The 22,009-nt window shown below is 45.4% G+C and overlaps 1 long non-coding RNA gene across 1 annotated transcript; it reads right to left on the bottom strand.

Annotated features, from left to right (window-relative positions):
• Positions 1-12,481: 12,481 nt before the first annotated feature.
• Positions 12,482-15,449, bottom strand: LOC309329452. Its single transcript, XR_014151167.1, has 2 exons — positions 15,325-15,449; positions 12,482-12,643 (listed from the first exon to the last, which is right to left on the bottom strand). It is a non-coding gene; the product is annotated as an uncharacterized lncRNA (long non-coding RNA).
• Between the last annotated feature and the right edge of the window lie 6,560 nt (positions 15,450-22,009).

Genomic DNA, 22,009 nt, shown 5'->3' with positions numbered 1-22,009 from the left:
CCTCCGGGCCCCACTCCGCACTCCGCTATCATCCCTACAAGCGTGCACACACATAAACAAAGCAGGCATCTTCCAAAAACCCATCCCAAACCCAAAAAGTCCCATGGCATTCGGCAAATGGTAATGGGGGCAGGATTGTGAAATCTGGAAGCCCTAGTCATGAACCAGCACATGGGCGGTGGATACAGATTTAGTCGTTCCGACTCAAAGAACGAGGCAGTTGAGCAGCTCGGCAGCTGTATCCACGACTGAGCAACCTTTTTTAGGATCAACTCTGCTCACCCCAAAAAGGGGGAGGAGCTAGAATAGGTGCCCTAAACATAGTCTGCCTCCCTTTTTCCCTGACTGGATTACCGCGCCCAGTGGGGTCACCACCTAGCAGTCATAAAAGACAATTGAACGTTGCAACATGGAATATACAGACTTTGTCAGATAACACAGACAGTGAGCATCCTGAATCTCACTCGGCTACTAGTGATCACCAGAGAAGAAGATCTACCAGCATTGTGGCTGGGTTTTGGGGGGGGGGTTTCCAACTGACTGTTTCGGGGGTGAGTAGGAGTGTGGTGGAGTCTCCTTCTTTGGAGGTCTTTAAGCAGAGGCTTGACAACCATATGTCAGGAGTGCTCTGATGGTGTTTCCTGCTTGGCAGGGGGTTGGACTCGATGGCCCTTGTGGTCTCTTCCAACTCTTCTATGATTCTATGATTCTAGGAATTGGGGGGGGGGGTAGCTGATTGACCCTGGGACTTCCCTTTTGCACTTGCTTCATACTTTGGGGAGTTTCTATCCTGGTGTCAGGGCTGGAGTCAGGCATAAGTCAGCAACAAAACAATAAATCAACTGAGGCCTTTGAAATTAACTCTTTATCCAAGGAAACAAACCACAGCTCCAGCCTAGCGGTCTCAGCAACTCTTTTGAGGAGGTCTTGCCCTGATGAAGCAGTTGTGAGAACAGAAGATCCCTGCCTTCCCAGTGCCCACTAGGACTCCCCCCCCTCCAGGGTCTTCCCCACACACTCAGGCTGCGTCTGCATACACACGCCCTCTGCTCTGCCTGTTTCAATTCTCGGTGAGTTGTATGAGACCAGGGGGGAGGGGAGCTGCTCTCAGCAGGAGGGAGAGACTTCCTGGCTTCTTCAGCCACCTGCCTCTCTGTCTTCAGGCTCCACCCCTCTAAAGCCCCTACTTCTGCCTTGGAGCCTGAACTGTGCTCTGCCAGAGCCTCTTCCTGTTCACTAAACCCTGTCACCTCTTCTGCTTCTGACACTTCCTCCTCCCAATCTGCTCCCTCTTCTCCCTCTGACCACTCATTGTTCCATCACCAACTCTGAGCCTTCTTCCCCTGCAGGTTCCCTAGGGGGCTCCCCAATTGGTTCCTCCTACCACTCTTCTGTGCCCAGCCAGTCCATGACCCCTGGAGTGGCATTCTGATTGATTTAATTGGCTTTTGGCCAGACCAGAAAGAGAATTTTAAGATCTGCTGTAAATACCTGAGGCAATATTGGGTTGAGGGCACTCCTGGGTCATCCAATGCCAGCTTCAGTTTGCAGGGCCTTGGGGTGCCCTTTGGGCTCAGCGAGCACATGAGAGTGAATGCCAAACTGGTGGAGCTGGTGCACTGGTCAAGGTGCTATTTGTGAGAAGGGAGAAGCCCTCCCAAACCTTTGCTGTGGGGCCACAGGATGAGCCTGGAAATCTGCCCAGTGAGGAGTTGGTCCTTTCTGTCTTAGGGAACTTCCCTGCACAGACTATATTTTGATTAGTTAATCAGGTTTACAAACCCTCCAAGTTGCTATATTTGAATAAACACAACCTTTCTCTGAGGATGGTTTCTAGAGTGTTATTTAATGATGTGCTTGCAAAATGCTTGTGTGAGACAATCCTTAGATTAAAGAGAATTGATGCTTCGGAAGCTGCTACAGCAGTTCCCACTGAGATGCATCAGGCATCTACAGGAGCATAAGAGCCTGAGAAGAGCCTGGCTTCTGGATCAGACCCATGGCCCATCGAGTCCAGCATCTTGTTCTCAGAGTGGCCAATCAAATGCTGGTGGGAAACCTGCAAGCAGGATTGGAGCGCAAGAGCTCTTCGCTGCTCCGTGATTCCCAGCAACTGGCATGCAGAAGCATTGCAGCCTCCAATTGTGAAGGCAGAGAACAGCCATCCTGGCTTGTAGCATCCAAAGCCCTCTCCTCCTCCATGAATTTGCCTAGTCCTCTTTTAAAGCCATTCACTCCTGTGGGAGTGAGTTCCATAGTTCAACTACATTGCATGAAGAATAGAATCATAGAATCATAGAGTTGGAAGAGACCACAAGGGCCATCGAGTCCAACCCCCTGCCAAGCAGGAAACACCATCAGAGCACTCCTGACATATGGTTGTCAAGCCTCTGCTTAAAGACCTCCCAAGAAGGAGACTCCACCACACTCCTTGGCAGCAAATTCCACTGTCGAACAGCTCTTACTGTCAGGAAGTTCTTCCTAATGTTTAGGCGGAATCTTCTTTCTTGTAGTTTGGAACCATTGCTCCGTGTCCGCTTCTCTGGAGCAGCAGAAAACAACCTTTCTCCCTCCTCTATGTGACATCCTTTTATATATTTGAACATGGCTATCATATCACCCCTTAACCTCCTCTTCTCCAGGCTAAACATGCCCAGCTCCCTTAGCCGTTCCTCATAAGGCATCGTTTCCAGGCCTTTGACCATTTTGGTTGCCCTCCTCTGGACACGTTCCAGTTTGTCCGTGTCCTTCTTGAACTGTGGTGCCCAGAACTGGACACAGTACTCCAGGTGAGGTCTGACCAGAGCAGAATACAGTGGCACTATTACTTCCCTTGATCTAGATGCTATACTCCTATTGATGCAGCCCAGAATTGCATTGGCTTTTTTAGCTGCCGCGTCACACTGTTGGCTCATGTCAAGTTTGTGGTCAACCAAGACTCCTAGATCGTTTTCACATGTACTGCTCTCAAGCCAGGTGTCACCCATCTTGTATTTGTGCCTCTCATTTTTTTTGCCCAAGTGCAATACTTTACATTTCTCCCTGTTAAAATTCATCTTGTTTGTTTTGGCCCAGTTCTCTAATCTGTCAAGGTCGTTTTGAAGTGTGATCCTGTCCTCTGGGGTGTTAGCCACCCCTCCCAGTTTGGTGTCATCTGCAAATTTGATCAGGATGCCCTTGAGTCCATCATCCAAGTCGTTGATAAAGATGTTGAATAAGACCGGGCCCAAGACAGAACCCTGTGGCACCCCACTAGTCACTCTTCTCCAGGATGAAGAAGAACCATTGATGAGCACCCTTTGGGTTTGGTCAGTCAGCCAGTTACAAATCCACTGAGTGGTAGCATAGTCAAGTCCGCATTTTACCAGCTTCTTTACAAGAATATCATGGGGCACCTTGTCAGATGCCTTGCTGAGATCAAGGTAGGCTACATCCACTGCGTTCCCTTCATCTACCAGGGTTGTAATTCTGTCAAAAAACGAGATCAGGTTAGTCTGACATGACTTATTTTTCAGAAATCCATGCTGACTATTGGTGATCACAGCATTCCTTTCTAGGTGCTCACAGACTGTTTGCTTGATGATCTGCTCCAAAATCTTCCCTGGTATTGATGTCAGACTGACTGGGCGGTAATTATTTGGGTCCTCTCTTTTCCGCTTTTTGAAAATAGGGACAACATTTGCCCTCCTCCAGTCTGCCGGGACTTCGCCTGTTCTCCAGGAATTCTCAAAGATGACTGCCAGTGGTTCTGAGATCACATCTGCCAGTTCTTTTAATACTCTTGGATGCAGTTCATCTGGCCCTGGAGAAGGACATCCTTTTATGTGTCCTGAATCTTCTAGTGGTTCCACCATATGGTTAAAGCATGCTTAATTCTGAGGGCTTCCCAAGCACTGGTTTTTAGCATATTCTTACTGGAAAGTTTGGCTGTCTCTAATGTTGACTCTCCCCTTCATGGATCACTGCCTTGCCATGGCGAAGGGGCTTGAATAACTCAGAGAAGCTATGAACTATGCCGAGCAGGGCACCCAAGATGAACAGGTCATAGTGGAGAGTTTTGACCAAACGTGATCCACCTGGAGGAGGAACCGGCAAGCCACTCCAATATCCCTGCCAAGAAAACTCCATGGACAAAGACAATAGGCATATAAAAGTTATGACGCTGGAAGATGAGCCCCTCAGGTCGGAAGGCGTCCAACATGCTACTGGGGAAGAGCGGAGGACAAGTACAAGTAGATCCAGAGCTGATGAAGCGGCTGGGCCAAAGCCGAAAGGACGCTCAGCTGCGGATATGCCTGGAAGCGAAAGGAAAGTCCAATGCTGTAAAGAAAAATATTGCATAGGAACCTGGAATGTAAGAACCATGAACCTGGGTAAGTTGGATGTGGTCAAAAATGAGATGGGAAGAATAAATATTGACATCTTGAGCATCAGTGAACTAAAATGGACGGGAATGGGCTAATTCAGTTCGGATGACCATCATATCTACTACTGTGGGCAAGAAACCCGTAAAAGAAATGGAGTGGCCCTCATAGTCAACAAAAGAGTGGTGAAAGCTGTACTGGGATGCAATCCCAAAAATGATAGAATGATCTCGATACGAATCCAAGGCAGACCTTTTAACATCACAGTAATCCAAGTTTATGCACCAACTATTGGTGCTGAAGAAACTGAAATTGACAAATTCTATGAAGACTTACAAGACCTTATAGAAGTGACACCAAAGAAGGATGTTCTTCTCATTATAGGGGATTGGAATGCTAAAGTAGGGAATCAAGAGATAAAAGGAACAACTGGCAAGTTTGACCTTGGAGATCAAAACAAAGCAGGGCAAAGGCTAATAGAGTTCTGTCAAGAGAACAAGCTGGTCATCACAAACACGCTTTTCCAACAACACAAGAGACGACTCTACACGTGGACATCACCAGATGGGCAGCATCGTAATCAGATTGATTATATTCTCTGCAGCCAAAGATGGAGAAGCTCTATACAGTCAGCAAAAACAAGACCTGGAGCTGACTGTGGCTCATATCATCAGCTTCTTATAGAAGAATTCCAGCTTAAACTGAAGAAAGTAGGAAAAACCACTGGGCCGGTAAGATACAATCTGAATCAAATCCCTTATGAATACACAGTGGAAGTGAGGAACAGGTTTAAGGATTTCGATTTGCTGGACAGAGTGCCTGAAGAACTATGGGTGGAGGCTTGCAACATTATACAGGAGGCAGCAACGAAAACCATCCCAATGAAAAGGAAATGCAAGAAAGCAAAGTGGCTGTCCAACGAGGCCTTACAAATAGCGTGGGAGAGAAGGCAAGCAAAATGCGAGGGAGATAGTGAAAGATACAGGAAATTGAATGCAGATTTCCAAAAAATAGCAAGGAGAGACAAGAAGGCCTTCTTAAACAAGCAATGCAAAGAAATAGAGGAAAACAACAGAATGGGAAGAACCAGAGATCTGTTCAAGAAAATTGGAGATATGAAAGGAACATTTCGTACAAAGATTACCATAATAAAGGACAAAAGTGGTAAGGACCTAACAGAAGCAGAAGACATCAAGAAGAGGTGGCAAGAATACACAGAGGAATTATACCAGAAAGATATGGATGGCTCGTACACCCCAGGTAGTGTGGTTGCTGACCTTGAGCCAGACATCCTGGAGAGTGAAGTCAAATGGGCCTTAGAAAGCACTGCAAATAACAAGGCCAGTGGAAGTGATGATATTCCAGCTGAACTATTTAAAATTTTAAAAGATGATGCTGTTAAGGTGCTACACTCAATATGCCGGCAAATTTGGGCATTAAAATGAGGGTGAAAGAGGAGAGCGCAAAATATGGTCTGAAGCTCAACATCAAAAAAACGAAGATCATGGCCACTGGGCCCATCACCTCCTGGCAAATAGAAGGGGAAGAAATGGAGGCAGTGAGAGATTTTACTTTCTTGGGCTCCATGATCACTGCAGATGGTGACAGCAGTCACGAAATTAAAAGACGCCTGCTCCTTGGAAGAAAGGCGATGGCAAACCTAGACAGCGTCTTAAAAAGCAGAGACATCACCTTGCCAACAAAGGTCCGTATAGTTAAAGCCATGGTTTTCCCAGTAGTGATGTATGGAAGTGAGAGCTGGACCATCAAGAAGGCTGATCGCCGAAGAATTGATGCTTTTGAATTCTGGTGCTGGAGGAGACTCTTGAGAGTCCCATGGACTGCAAGAAGATCAAACGTATCCATTCTTAGGGAAATCAGCCCTGAGTGCTCACTGGAAGGACAGATCGTGAAGCTGAGGCTCCAATACTTTGGCCACCTCATGAGAAGAGAAGACTCCCTGGAAAAGAGCCTGATGTTGGGAAAGATGGAGGGCACAAGGAGAAGGGGACGACAGAGGACGAGATGGTTGGACAGTGTTCTTGAAGCTACCAGCATCAGTCTGACCAAACTGCGGGAGGCAGTGGAAGACAGGAGGGCCTGGCGTGTTCTGGTCCATGGGGTCCCGAAGAGTCGGACACGACTAAACGACTAAACAACAACAACAAATGTTGACTCTTTTAGGATCTTCCTGCCTGTGTGTTATTGATTTTGTTCTGTAAACTGCCTTGCAATGTTATAATAAGATATTTTGATGTAATTGCCTCTGCCCTTTTAAAAAGCTAAAACAAAAGCTACAAAATTTGGGCAACTTGAGCCCAGTTCTACTTGAAGGCAGTTTGGAACTTGCTGAGCAAACAATCTGAAGACGGATTGGGGAAAAGTGTAAAAGGATTCAAATGGTTCTTACATGCTTTTAGCCGGAAAACAAATTGAAATGTAAACACAGACATGCATTGTAATACTGGTGGAATTACTTGAGCTTTCTGTTGGGGGTGCTGACTATTTTCCTCTCCCCCAGTGGAGCTTCTTAAGTAATTGCAGACAAGCAGATTATGCATGCACTTTCATAGCCTTGGTTCTAGATTCCCTTGTGAGAGTGGGTATCTCTATCCAGACTTCTTTCTCTCTCTTTCTTTCTCTCTCTCTGTATATATGCACACAAACATAGTGTTTCTGTATGTGGCAGGAAGTAAATAGTTCTGCACTGAATAATACAATAAATTAAGCATTGCAATTTATCAACTGTCATACCTAATTCTGAATAAGAGTCACGATTTTAAAAATGCATATATTTAGACCTGAGTCCCCGGACTCTAAGAAAAATAGTAATAGAGGAGCTTTCTGAGGCTTTGTCGTTAGAGAATTCAAGTCTTACTATTATCATTGAGCAGTACATCTTGTTTCCTCTTCTCTCTAGCTTTGTTCTCATGGAGTGGGACTCTCTATCAGGCCCTCTATCATGGCAGCTCCTCACCAGTCCTTCAAGGACTTTTCTCTGGCAGCAATGTACCCCTGGAATGTGATGATGCCTCTAGCTTGCTGGTGTGTGTGTAGGAGTAGAAAGTGTTGGGTGTTTTTTGATATTAATGAGGTCAATGGTTCTACTCAGAGGTCTGTGCTTGTAATTATAACCTGCATGGCAGGACATCTGTGAGCTTTTGGCAGTTCAGCACACCTGAGGTATCTTAACAATTTAACTAATTAGCAGGGGGAGTTTACCTACTGCACCAAATGCAGTGATGTGATAGGGTAATTGATTATTTGAAAACTGTATTTAAGTTGATCAAGTAGTATAGTGTGTGCTGTTATAGAATACTGTTGAGGAAAGGTGGTGAGAAGGGGTGTTTTCCAGCTGTTTGATTATTATTTAAAAATAAAGATAAGCAAAGATATTACGGGCAAGTTTTTATTCCATCACCCCAGTCGCTGCACAAACTCAGTTGGCAAAGAAGGTCCAACATCTGGTTATGGGCCCAGAGGCAGCGCATGGGCATATGGACTGCTTGCTGAAAGGGCTGCAGAGCTGAGCTGTTTGCCGGTCGGAGAGAAGCTGGAAAAAATCCAGAATGGTCGATGGCGTAAAGACAGTGCTTACCTTTCCCCAATTGATGGATGGTAATTATAGCCTTTGGTCCTTTAGAATGAGAGTATTACTTGATTCCAAGGACCTTTTTGACTACACCCCGGATTCACCTCCTCAATCAGTCACCCCAGAATGGACGTGGGGAGATAACAAACCCAAGGCAGTGCCAATCTAGCAGTGTCCGATCAACAAGTCGTGTATATAAGAGATAAAACATCGACTAAAGATATGTGGGAGTGTTTGGCTGGGGTCCATTTAAGAAAGGAGTCCGCATCTGCCTTGGCGTTCTTCCAGCAGCTTTATCATGCAAAGCTGCACCCCCGCGACAACCTTGCAGCTCATCTGAGGCATCTACAAGAGTTCAGGATGGAGCTTTTAAGGAGAGACATTGTGATTCCTGTTAATCAATTTTGCTTTATAATTCTCTGCTCGTTAAATGAAGAGTATGATGCAGTCACAAACCAGCTTGCTTTCGTCCCTCCTGATCAGCTGAACATAGAAGGTGTGACTGCAAAGTTGATGGTGGAAATGGACAGGTGGGACGCCTCGGTTATGCCAGTCCCAAGGGAGCAGAATGGCAGTACAGAAAACTATGGGGATGTTGTTGCTTTAAGGACCAATAAGACATGTTTTGCTTGTGATAGAGTGGGAAATATTGCTTCTGAATGCAGAGCAAAAAGTAAGGAGACCTCCTCCAGGTCGCAAAAGGGACACAGATCCACTCAGGCGTGGAAGCTGTCGGAACAACGGCAGCAAGGAAATTGGCCCGAGCCACAGGCATTCTTCGCAGAACCACAGCCTCATGAAGTCATAGAATCATAGAATCATAGAATCATAGAGTTGGAAGAGACCACAAGGGCCATCGAGTCCAACCCCCTGCCAAGCAGGAAACACCATCAGAGCACTCCTGACATATGGTTGTCAAGCCTCTGCTTAAAGACCTCCAAAGAAGGAGACTCCACCACACTCCTTGGCAGCAAATTCCACTGTCGAACAGCTCTTACTGTCAGGAAGTTCTTCCTAATGTTTAGGTGGAATCTTCTTTCTTGTAGTTTGGAACCATTGCTCCGTGTCCGCTTCTCTGGAGCAGCAGAAAACAACCTTTCTCCCTATCAAGAGAAGTTGCTGAGCCCTTTGAAAGGTTTCATTGTGATCTTGTAGGACCATTGCCAGAAACACTTGAGGGTCCCGATTCTGGCTAACACTTGTGGACCAGAAAACCCAGATATATTTGGACATATGTAATTTCTAAGAACACTTAAGCACTAGAGATGATAAGACAATTTGGGTTAACACACATTGTGGTAAAAATATACCAAATATTTTTTTGTGAAACAAACACCTGATACGCATGTCATTGAATAAAGATGGGTGTTAAAAGTAAAGCTTAATGATATTAATGAAATGAGTTATAAGGCTAGATTAGTAGCGAGAGGATGCCAGTAAGTGGAAGGCATTGATTATAAAAATGTGTTTTCTTAGAGTGTGAAATATGAAAGTATAAAGCTAATGACACTGGATGTTGTTAAGAATAAATGTGATGTGTATCATGTAACATTTCTACAGCTTATCTTAATACCGTTTTGTATAAAAATATGTACATGAAGGTTCCAGATGGTGTAAAAGCTGCACCTGTGTGTCACGGTCCGAGTTACAGGCAGTCGGAGTCCCAGCTTGGTACATCGGGACCGGGGTAGAGGTCAGGAGGCAGGAAGCAGCAGTCCAGGGGTCAGGAAGCCAAGAGTCCACGAATCAGGAAACCAGGAGTCAGGAAGCTGAAGCACAGTTAGGTGGATAGTGTGTTGCTGTAGCAAAGAGCCAGAGGGAACTGCTAGTCTTATATACCCCTCCCCTCATAAATGGCTCCTGAAAATCTAGGGGAGGGGGTGTAAATCTTGTTTGTAAATTAAACAAGTCTCCTTATGGCCTGCGTCAAAGCAGCAGGAATTGGCACAAAACCTTGAAACAAACCTTGAATGAATTTGGGTTTGTGCAATGGAAAGCTGATAATTGTGTGTTTACCAAACAAAATGCTAATTCTATTGTAAAATTGGCTGTTTACCTTGATGAGTTGTTATTTTCTTGTAAGAATGTGAAAGGATACCAAAGCATTTTGATGTGAAAAGTTTGGGAAAGTCAAAAAATTGACAGGACTGCAGATGGTTTTTCACTAGTAGACCAAACCTTAAAAATATACGTTTGGAGTTTGAAAATAAATGTTTAACGATAAAGTAGTTATGTTTGAATACAAGGGAAATGCTAGATGTCTCTGCTGTGCATCATTGACCAGCAGGGGGATGTTGGGGGGATTTTTTTTAATATTAATGTGGTCAGTGGTTCTACTCAGAGGTGTGTGTTTGTAAGTATAACCTGCATGGCAGCACATTTGTGAGCTTTTGACAATTCAGCACACCTGAGGTATCTTAACAATTTAACTAATTAGCAGGGGGAGTTTACTTACTGCACCAAATGCAGCGATGTGATAGGGTAATTGATTTGAAAACTGTATTTAAGTTGATCAAGTGGTGTAGTGTGTGCTGTTATAGAATACTGTTGAGGAAAGGTGGTGAGAAGGGGTGTTTTCCAGCTGTTTGGTTATTATTTAAAAATAAAGATAAGCAAAGATATTGCAGGCAAGTTTTTATTCCCTTGCCCCAGTCACTGCACAAACTCAGTTGGCGAAGAAGGTCCAACAGAAACATCTAGCTTTTGCATGGCTGAAATGCAGCCCAGCAGCCCACTCCTCCCCTCACTTTTGCCTCTGGCCCTGCCTGCTACTTGCTTGTGGCCCCTGGGAGCTTTCCCAATAGAGAATGCAGTCCTTGGACTGAAGAAGCTGTCCTCCCCCTGCTGTGAAGATGCTCATTCAGCCAACCAGCATTGTTCTGCAAAGGAATCTCTTGGAATTAAAAATCAGAAAACCATCTTATTAAGATAGAAAGCTGCATCAACAGATTTGCCAACTCAGGATCCAGATGGATGTTAGACTGACAGTAAACTGGGCTGGTCTTTTCTCTTCCACTTTAGTATTGTTGCAATTTCCTCGTACACTGAGGGTTGGTTTCATTTTAATCGTTTTGCTGAAAGTGCTCATGCTAACAATATCATTAGCAAGCACTTTATGGAAGAAAAACTAGTCATCCTTGTTTATAACTAGCCTAGGAAATAGGACCATTTCCAAACATAAAGAGAAACCCAACTGTTGATTTGTAATCCTTAGAGTCTCTGACTCAGACAGCATCCATGTAACTTATTAGTTTTAGATTGCTCTTGGCTGGCAGTTCAAGTTGATTGGCAACACTGCCAAAGTCAAATATGCATATGTGCCACTCTTCCATGGCAAAGCTCAATAACTTTGATTTCTTTCTTGAAAAAAAAGTCAAGAACTTTAGCTCCCCCCCCCCACAAAAATCCTGGCAACACCCATGTGCCAAATACATAAATGTGCCCCTCTTCCATACCAGAGTTCAAAAGGTGTGCATGTAGTTCTCTTGGTGAGCAGCCTGTTCTGGAAATACGCTGCAGGGTCTACTCCATTACACACACACAAACACACACATACATGTACACGTGGGGGGGGGGAGATACAATCAGGCCAAAGCATTCATGAAACAGCGTGTAGCAGACACAGAGTGCCAATTGGATCTAGCTAGGACCCCAACTTTTATTGCCAATGAATCCACCAGGTACTCTGCCTCCCCCATGGCATATCAAACTAAACTCGAAGTCCCTTAGCACCAGAGGACTTTTACCCTGGCATGAGGTCACGCCCTCCCCTCGGCTGTCGTTGAAGGTTGATATAGGAAGATTGCTTTCTCAGAGAGACAATGCCTCTGTGACTCTGGACAATAGAGCATGTGCTTCTCCAGTGCCTGTATTATAGAGACATTTGTATCAGCCTCCTCTCCCCACTGCTCCATAAGGACCCAGGGCGCACAGGACAATTCTATACCTCCCTGCTGCTTTCAGATACCAACCCTGCTACAACATACCATGTTGCCAGTGCTCAAAATTTGTCGGATGATGACCTGTGCCACAAACTAGACTTAATGAACACTCACATCAGAGTGCTCTCTAAATTGATAGTTATAGTCTTTTATATACTAATCTTTTATGTTCTTCTACATCCATTTAATGCTCCTAACCCTTCGGGTCTTCCGGGTTAGTGCCATCGGCAATGGCGGCGTTCCTCTGACCGAGAGGAACTCACTCCGTGGAATTTGGGTTGTGCCGCCGCCGCGAAGGTGGAGACCCTTTAGAAATCCCAGGCGGATGAAGCCTGGGAACGTGGGATTCAGCTGACACCAGAAGCGCCCCCCCTACCCACAGGGAAACCCCATTTGGGGGCTTCCGAAGTGACGTGGGGTGAGCGCAGTGTTTTGAATCGACCGCTATTTTTACGGAGTGAAGCCGCACAGCCGTTGCCGGAGAGCGCTGCCTTTTTCTTGTGGACAATTGGATTTCAAACAACAACCCGTGAGTAGAATGGAAATTGGAACACTCTTCTCAGTGAAGCAACTTACACACTTGGTTGTGACTGGTGCATTTTGGTTTACGTTCCTGTTGCAAGCTTATTGCATTGCAGTTCCGCCATGGCTTTGATGTCTATGTGACCAAACTTTCTGTGCCAGAGTTTGAGGGAAGTCTGCTCCTTGCTTCTGGCACATGTGTGCCACGTTTGTAGTCTTGAGTTCTGAAAGATTATAGATACCATTAATAAAATATGCTTCAGCATACAATTTGCCACCTTTGGTTACTTGGCATTTACCATTTCCAAACTGTATATGAATACTTTTTCTGTCCAAGGTGGACACACTGATCATGTTGCAATTCAACTGTGGGACATATAGGACCTGTTTCACATGGTTCTCTTTCAACTGATGGCTAAGTTTGCAGTTTAGGTTCCTGAACCTATACCACATTTCTTTATGGTTTCACCATTTGCAGTTTGAATACTGTCATCCACTGATGGGGTAATACTGACAACGCCTCCAAAGAAATCTTCATCATAACTCATATGCAAAGAACATCCAAAATTACTGAAGCATTTGTTTGATTTTGCATCACAATTGTTTATATTTAGATTCTTCTCATGCAAAAGAAAATTGCTTTCTTGTTCGTTGTTGAGAGCCAGTGTGGAGTAGTGGTTAAGAGAGGTAGACTCGTAATCTGGGGAGCTGGGTTTGCGTCTCCGCACCTTCACATGCAGCTGCTGGGTGACCTTGGGCTAGTCACACTTCTGTGAAGTCTCTCAGCCTCACTCACCTCACAGAGTGTTTGTGGTGGGGGAGGAAGGGAAAGGAGAATGTTAGCTGCTTTGAGACTCCTTCGGGTAGTGATAAAGCGGGATATCAAATCCAAACTCCTCTTCTTGTTGTTGTTCCCATTATTTTGATTTGGTGCTTAAATGAAAGGGATTTTGCTGGTTTGGGGGCTTCACAAAACTTGAATATGTGTCCCTCTTTGTTACTTCAGAAACAGCAACTCTTTTGGATGGAGCCTTCGTTCTCCTCTAAGATCACAACACATAGCTGGAATCACTGGGTTTTCCATTCCTGGCTGGAGAGATTTCTCTTCTCTCTGCACACTCCTCTCCCAGATGGCCAATTACATCCGTTAGGGTTAACTGTGGTTCACCATCCAAGAGAGTGGCAAATATCTCATATTTTTATCCTAGTGACCCCCAAAAGTAGCAAACTTTCAGTCCACCATCCAGTTTAAAATCTGCAAGTTCCAGCTTCTCAGTGATGGCTAGGAACTCTGTCATGTGGTTGTTAACAGTCTTTCTTGCGTTCAAACTTTAATTTAAACAAATCTCTCATCCAAGCACAATATGAAAGCTTGCTTGTCAATCCAAAAGCCTTTAGTATATTTGTAATAATCTCAGTAGTTGTGTCACATATGTTAGTGTGAACCAATTGGGTGTCTGAAAGACTAACCAAAATAATTGAGACTGCTAGGTCATTTTGCTATTCCCATCTCCTTAATGAGGCTGCAACTTCCCTGGGTTTTTCTTTCTTAGTACAGAGTTTGCCAAAATTTAGAATCAGTAGATCAAGAGCTGATAGTTAATTTTCTTTCTTAGTACCGAGTTTGCCAAAATTTAGAATCAGTTGATCAAGAGCTGAGAGTTAATTTTCATGGTGTAATTGAGATTGCATCACGGTGAGTTCTTTTATGGAACAAGTAGTCATAGGATGCTCTATGATGTGGCTGGACTCCCAATTCCCATTAGCCGCAGACAGCATGCCCAGTGTTCACAACATAAAAATACAAAATGAGAACACAAAATGCATAATAAAACGAAAAACAAATAACCTCCCTACACACACACATATTTTTTAAAGGCCGCGGAATGTCAATCAACCAAAGGCCTGGTTATAGAGAAATGTTTTTGCCTGCCATGTAAAGATATGTAAAGAAGCTGCCAGTGAGAGAGCATTCCACAGACGGGGAGTCACTGCAGAAAAGGCCCCGTTCTCATGTTGCCACCCTCTGGACCTTTCAATGAGGAGGCACACAAAGCATGGCCTCAGAAGATGCTTGCAGGGTTCATATGCAGGGAGGCTGTCCTTGAGGTATTGCAGTCCTGAGACATTTAAAGCTTTATACGTTAAAACCATCACTTGGAATTGGGCCCAGAAACTAATTGGTAGCCAGTGCAGTCAGAGCAGGATCAGTGTAATATGCCCAAACTGGCTTGCCCCAATGAGCAATCTGGCTGCCAAATTCTGCACAAGCTGAATTTTCCAAACCATCTTCAGAGGCAGCCCTACGTATAGCATTCAGAGTGCAAGCATCCCATCCAGCATATCTGCACTTCCACAATGCCCTGATTCTGGATTTCCTGTGTTGAACATGTCTTTGGGGTAGATGGCTTACAAGGCGCTGTCCAACTCCCTGAATCTGACCCCATCAGCAAACACAGGTCACTGTTGACCCACTCTTCCCTTCAAAGGCATGCACAAAGAGAAGAAAGGAGGCTCCACTGTAAGCCTATGCACAGTGTAAGCCAGAAGAACGTCTGAATGTGTTTGGCCCCAGGCAAGTTTGTATAGGATGTCATCCTTCAACCTTTGCAGCCCTAAAGTTCCATCAGCCCAAGTTCCTATTGCCAAGAGTCGGGGGGTGGGAGCTGTATTCCAATAACTGCCTTGTAGTATGACAATACAATACCTCTCATGTTTTTTGCTCACTTTCAGCATATCATTGTGGATATAATCCTTCTGGATAAACGAAAAAATTCCCAAGAAAGATTGTATTGACTGCTTTTTATGCACTGAACTCCCATGTGGGTTTGAAGGGGGGAAAGCTGCATATTCAGCCCCAAACTAGACAGCAGATCATAAACACAGTTTGGGGAAAGAAAAATACCTGAATCAGGAGGAAGATTGAGCCAGCCCCTAGAGACACACAGGTGCTTTCATCATCTGCATCCCACAATGTTGGAGATTATTATGCCGTAGCTGTGAGATATACTTCTAATATTTCCATTTGTGATCCTGCAAACCAAAACTACAAGACCCTCAACAAGCAGCAGGAGGTGAAGGAAGAATCCATGGTTCAGTGCTGCCCCCTAGTGTGACATTTGGTGTTCACCTGGTTCTTTCTGGCTTTGCATCTATTGTTATTTACCAGTTGTTCATCCAAGCCGAACATCCACAGGTTGAACACCATATTTAGACTGAAAGTCAGTTTTAAAAAAACCCAACAACAGTGGAGTTCAGCTTCCAGAAAATCAAGACAGCTGTGCTGCTCTTTTTGAATGATGCTTCCACTTCCAGCTGGCAGACCTGCAAGCAGAGCTGAAGGTCGTTTTTCAGCCCAAGGGTCACATATCCCTGGCACACTTTGGGGGTGACATTCCAGTGGAGCCACAGACAAAGTGGGCAGGAAAATGACTGTGACTTTCCTTTTTACATATAGCCATTTCCCACTCCTGCTTTCCAAGGACTGGGGCAAGAAGCCGCCTGCTGACGGTGCCAACTGTAGCAACTTAGACCATCAACATTTTAACTGGGGATCTTCAAAAGGCAAGAAATACTAGAGACAATGTAGGCACAGACTCAGCAGGCACAGGCAACAGAGAATGAAGGTAGCTCAAGATCTGCCTCCTAGACTCTCCCCCTTGCCGTGTCACAAAGCGCTGCCAGCCTCCTCTGTCAAGCAGGGGTCAAGGGCTCAGTGTGATACTTTTAATTAGTCTAGAAGCAAGAGATAATTCAAGCATTTGGAGGTGCATCAACTTCCATGCTTTTCCAATGTATCATTGTCAGGTACCTGTAGTTATATTTTCTTCCGCTGATTAGATTAGCATTCTGCTAGCGAAGCCCTGGGGGCCTCAGAACAGCCTGGTCTTCCTCTGAGTTGACCAGAAGCATGTCCATTTCTCTCTTTTTTATATAATAATTTTTATTAAGTTTTCCATTTTAACAATCCAATCAAATCACATTAAATATTCCAAATTATACAAATATAGAATCATCCCTGGTATTGATGTCAGACTGACTGGGCGGTAATTATTTGGGTCCTCTCTTTTCCCCTTTTTGAAAATAGGGACAACATTTGCCCTCCTCCAGTCTGCCGGGACTTCGCCTGTTCTCCAGGAATTCTCAAAGATGGCTGCCAAAGATCAATTCCCTTATGCTTAGAAATCACTCAAGGTTGAAACTTTAACCGCAACTGACTCCCCCTCAAACACCTCCTCTGGGGAATTAACACGTGATACAACCAAACTAGGAAGTTTCAGAGGTGGCTGGTGCCCAATGGGCGTTGGCAGGGCAGAAGGCAGGAAGACCAGCCTATATTGGTGAGATCAAAGCCAATGATAGGCAGAGACAACTAATTCTAGTTTTGTGTCCATCCTTGGGGCTTCCCATGCTTCAAGTTCAGTGGGGTCCAATCATCTTATGTTTCTACTGCCTTGAGTTTCCAAAAGTTCCTTCTTTGAGTCCTCCTGTTGTTATCCTTCTTTAGAAGCACGTCCATTTCTCAGCATTACTTCCCTTACGAGCAGGGATGGTAAACCTGTCCATTTCGTTTCTTTCTCAGTTTCCCCTTTTGGCAAACTGAAGTTCCATTTTCCACATTGTCACATCAGTTTACAATTTCTTTTTCTTTAAAAAAATCATCATGAAAATTCATCAGCATTTTAGTATGATGCTCTCCTAATATACACATTTTTCTATGCAATCTTGTCTAATATATTTCCTTAATGTAACACATTTTTGTCTGCGATTTTCCATAATACATGCATTCTATGTACATTTTACGCCAGTATGTGTCCCTCCCTTTTTAGACATTACTTGGTTGAATAACCTTTGGTTCCATCATTTTTGTTTCCTGTTCTCGGGGCCAAAGCAGGAGAGGGCTATGGATGGCTGCTGACCTCAGTGGCTGCCTCTGCTCTTGTGCTCAGGCCTTCCTTGCCAGTTTCCCTTGGGGGCATCTGGTTGGCCACTGTGGGAACAGGATGCTGGATTAGATGGGCCATTGGCCTGATCCAGCTAAAGGCTCTTCTTAGGTTCTCATGCACTCAGACACCCGACAATCCTGGGAGTAGAAGTGAGGGAGAAATTCAATTCAGTTTGCATTTAAAGTTGAGCCCAGCTAATTCACACTTTCTGAAACAATGTAAGAATCAACATACTGCCATCCTTTGAAATTCACACTTCCTTGAATTTTGTTGTTCGGCTCTCCAAGCCAGCAGCCTCAGGTTTCATGTCCTCCTGTCCCTTGAACCAGACTCTGGAGCTCTGCAGGATAAAAAATGTAAGGCTCATGCTGCTTAAAAGCCTTGCCAATCTAAGTTCAATAGCCATTAAAACTGAAAGATAACAAAATGCATTAAAGAGAATTAATCTACTCAGCCAACAGGGATAGTGATCCATATAAGTACTTTAATTTTTAAACAACAACAAAAAAGTGTTCATGGCCAGCCTATAATTCATGCATCAATGATGTTTTATTGATTATTCTGCATTTGCAATTCTTTAATTTGGAAGTGGATTGTCTGTGGCTCTTTTGCTCCAGATTCCAATGCATTTGGTTTTGAGGAGCCCATTCTATTCAGTCAATTAATCTCACTGCACATGCTGTAGCCAAAATGATGCACTTTCCAGTCCCATTGATTTAAATAGAAACATTGTTGTTCTGATATCTGGCAATATCTGGGCAGTGGAAGCCTTTTGGGGGAAACGGGAGGAAGGGCAAGAAGTCACTTTGAGCACTTGCAGGGCATATCCTGCCCGTCAGTGGGTGGTGTCAGCTCACCTTGCTTAGATGTAGCTCTTCACTTCCAGCTGACACCCCACCTAGGGCACGGTATCAGATTAAAGGGAAGTGCATCTTCATGCAGTGCATAGTTAAACTATGGAACTCCCTCCTGCAGGAGGCTGTGGTGGGTACCAAACTAGACAACTTTAAAAGGGGACTAGACAAATTCATGGAGGATAAGACTATGGATGCTAACTAGCCACACTGGCTATGTTCGAATGGTGGAGGCAGCAATGCACTAGTTGCTGGAAACCACAGGAAGGGAACCTTCTCTTATGCTTGGGTCTTGTTTGCTGGCACGCAGCTGGTTGACCACTGGTTGGTCACTGGGGTGGTGCCCTGGTTGTATAAAACCCTCCCCTTGGAGATACTGTTGGTGTGAAAGGTACATTCCATAGGAGCCAACTCCAGGGGGCCCTGGGTACATGGGCACTCACAATACTATAATTGTGGGAGCTGGGCAGCCACAAAGTCAATGAGGAAAGCCAGAGAGATGCAGCCAGCCAGCCTCTGTGGTGCTGCCTCCGAGAGAGAAGCAGTTCAACTCCGCCCTCCACAGCCAGAAAAGGGTGCCTCACTGCAGAAGGAGGAGGAAGAGGAGCCCCCTCCCAAAATGTGATGCAACATTGCACGCTGTGTGTGTGACATCACAGTACTTAACCTGAGGTACCACTGTACTTGCATTTTGCAACATGCAACAATGTTCCGCAAGAAGAATGCCACTAAGTGACTTTAACTTACAGAAGCTTTACATTGGATACAGCCTTTACATTTTTAAAATGTACTTATTGTCAAAGCCACCTAAGGGGCACTCCACCTTGATGAAAGAGGCCTGGCCTGCTCTAGCTGGTGCAGCAGTGGCTAAGAAACAGAGCTGCAGACCGAGAAGTTATCCATTCAAATCCTGCCTCTTCCATTAACTCACCTCTTGATCTTATGCAAGCTGAAGACTCTCAGCCCCACCCCCAATGAGGAGGCTGTAATACTCTGCTGAAAGAATTAGTAGTAGCAGCAGACGTGGTAGTATTTTCTTTATTTTATTTATGAATCATTTCCAATGAAGCATCTTGAAATGATTTCACAATACAATAAAAATATCCATAACACAATTGCTGCCGCGCCGCCGGAGCACAATTTCTGTTCTCATCCTGAAGCAAAGTTTTTAACCTGAGGTACTATTTCTGGGTTAGCGGAGTCTGTAACCTGAAGCCTTTGTAACCTGAAGCATCTGTAACCTGAGGTACCACTGTACTCTTAACACATTCACAGCACAATCCTATGCATATTTATTGAGAAGTAAGCCAAGGGGACTTACTCCCAGGTAAGCTTGAAGAGCCCCTCTTACCTAACCCCACTTAACTGGAATGAAGTGCCACTGAATTACCATAATACTTCTGAGCAGACAGAAGGGTTGCAATGTCAGTAAAGGCAACTGCATGGTTAGACAGAAGGAACTGCTCACTCTCAAGCAGAGGAACGCAGGATTGCTTGCAGACCTGAGGCAGTGCACTGACTGGTAAAAATGCACAGGATTGGCCTGCGGGGAGGTGATTAAACACTTTTACAAAGCTTCCCCAATGCCAGATTCAAATGTTTGGCATCCAGTTGACATTTATGCCAGGTGCATTTCACTTCAAAACGACAAGAAGGATTTGCAGGGGAGACGCGGTGAGCAAGGCGGGTGCTTAGTCCTTCCCCTCCTGGCCACTATTGCCCTGAAGCCCCAGAGGGAGGAGCACACCTCAGGAATATTGCAAGGGCAGCAGGAGGGAAATGGTCCAATACCCCTTGGCAGGGGAGAGGAGCACCTGGGATTTCCAGATGTGCAGAAATCAGAATATTATTCCCATGGGAAGGGAAAGGAAAGCTTGGCTTTCTAGCAAGAGTGAGGGTGACATCTAGTGGTCCAGAAATAAAATCCACCTCGCCATCTCCAGGTAGCCTTTTGGATAGTTGCTTTGAAGAAGCATTCCATTTTAAAAAATCATGTCAGTATATTATCTAAATGAGTAATATAATAAAGAAATCAGGGTTTGTTTCTCTGAAAAAGGTTCTTTAGCCTTCAGGCAGAATACAGCTTGTGAAAAAGAACTAGCAGAAGCTGTGAAATGGAGCCTTATAGGAGGATTTTGCCACTGATGTTCTTGTTAGAGGTGAACTGTTATCCCTTTGCTTTCACAGCTTTTCCTACTACTGGGAGGGGAAATAGCAATCTTCAGGCAAAAATTATGCTTCTGCATAATTGCATAATGAACTTCTGCAAATATAAGGCAGAACCTAGGGAACCTCAATCCTGGGGACCAAATGCACCAATGCTTCTGGTTTCTGGAAATCACACGAGGGGAGAGTGCGCCTGCAGTGGCGTAGGAAGAGGCGTGAGGTGGGTGCCAGGGCTATTTTTTGTCACCCTCCTCAGTGATGACACCTGGGGTGGCCTGCACCCCCCCTTCCTAGCCACTGGGTCCAAGTGGTTTTCCGCTTGTCCTGCCACTTTCCCAGGGAAAACCCACTTCAGCCCCAAAGAGCAGGTTTCCCTGGGTGAAAGCGGTGGGACAAGCAGAGGTTTGGATCAGCCAATAGAGAGGCTGGGGGGGGGGCTCTGGGAATGTTTGGAGGTCCACACTTAGGTGATCATGAAGGCACAGGGGTAGCTAGGTGAGGCGGGGGGCACTGGGTGCCACACCGTGGGGCCCGCAGCGTGCCTGAGCCACGCGTCTCTCCTGAGGGGGAGGCAGCGGGCGGACTGCCTGCAACCTCCACACTGCTTTTTCGAGTAGTGCAGGGCTTGCGTCTGCCCACCGCCTCAGCCGCCCTACAGCTGAGGCTCGCCCTGCCCCCGTGGGCGGCTCACTCCACCTCCGGCTGCAGGGCATGTGTGCCACCCCGGGCACCTGAGTAGCTAGCTACACTGCTGCTTGGGCCCATGTTTTGCAGGCATGGGACTAGCAGCAGCAGCAGGTGTGTGGGTGAGCCCTGTGTGGCCTCCCAAACCCTTCGCAGGCTGCTCCTCCTCTCCCAGACCAGACCCTCTCCAGCTCTGTTCCATCCCCTCCTTGAGTGCTTTTGCCAGGCTGAAATGTGTCCCAGAACCCTGATGGTGATGGTAATCAAACTCAACTTACTTGCTTTATTTATTTATTTAAATTTTATTTGTTCATTAAATTTATATCCCATCCTTCCTCCTAAAGGCATTCAAGGTAGAAAACACCAAGCAACAAAGTAATAAAAATAATAAAAACATATTTAAAACAGTTCCAATACAGATGCAGACTGGGAAAGATCTCTCTTTGACACACTTCTTGGAACAACGCCTTTTGCTTGCCTAGATGGGGGTGTAAGCAGAAACCTCTGACTTTTGCATGGCTGGTAAGTAGCCTGTTCTATAAAGGGAAGAGTCACAACAATTGCCTCAACCACATCCGCCTCTGGCCCTGCCCACCCCTCAGATGCTGTCACCATGGGCATGTGAACCTGACAAGCGCACTGTGGCACCACCGGGCTGGAGTTCACGCCCAGGCACTTGCCAAGGCCAAAGGACATCCCAAAGGACCCAACGTCAAGGCAGTGTAGGGTGGCAAAGAGTGCCCTTAACCCAATCGTGCCTCAGGTATTTGCCCCACCAGATCTTAACTTGTCTTTCCTGCCCAAAATGAAAGCCAACTAAACCAGTCCAGAACACCAATCCAAAAACAGGACTCCCAGCAGAATGGCGTCGGCAAAAAAAGAGGAGTGAGTCCCCAGGCCAACTGGGGGCTTTCGAAAAAAATCCTATTCAGCCCCCAAG

Source organism: Podarcis erhardii (assembly GCF_964252035.2).
Source record: "Podarcis erhardii genome assembly, chromosome: 14".
NCBI classification, from domain to species: domain Eukaryota; kingdom Metazoa; phylum Chordata; class Lepidosauria; order Squamata; family Lacertidae; genus Podarcis; species Podarcis erhardii.
The sequence above is the reverse complement of the archived record's forward strand: the minus strand, read 5'-3'. Positions and strand labels throughout refer to the sequence as shown.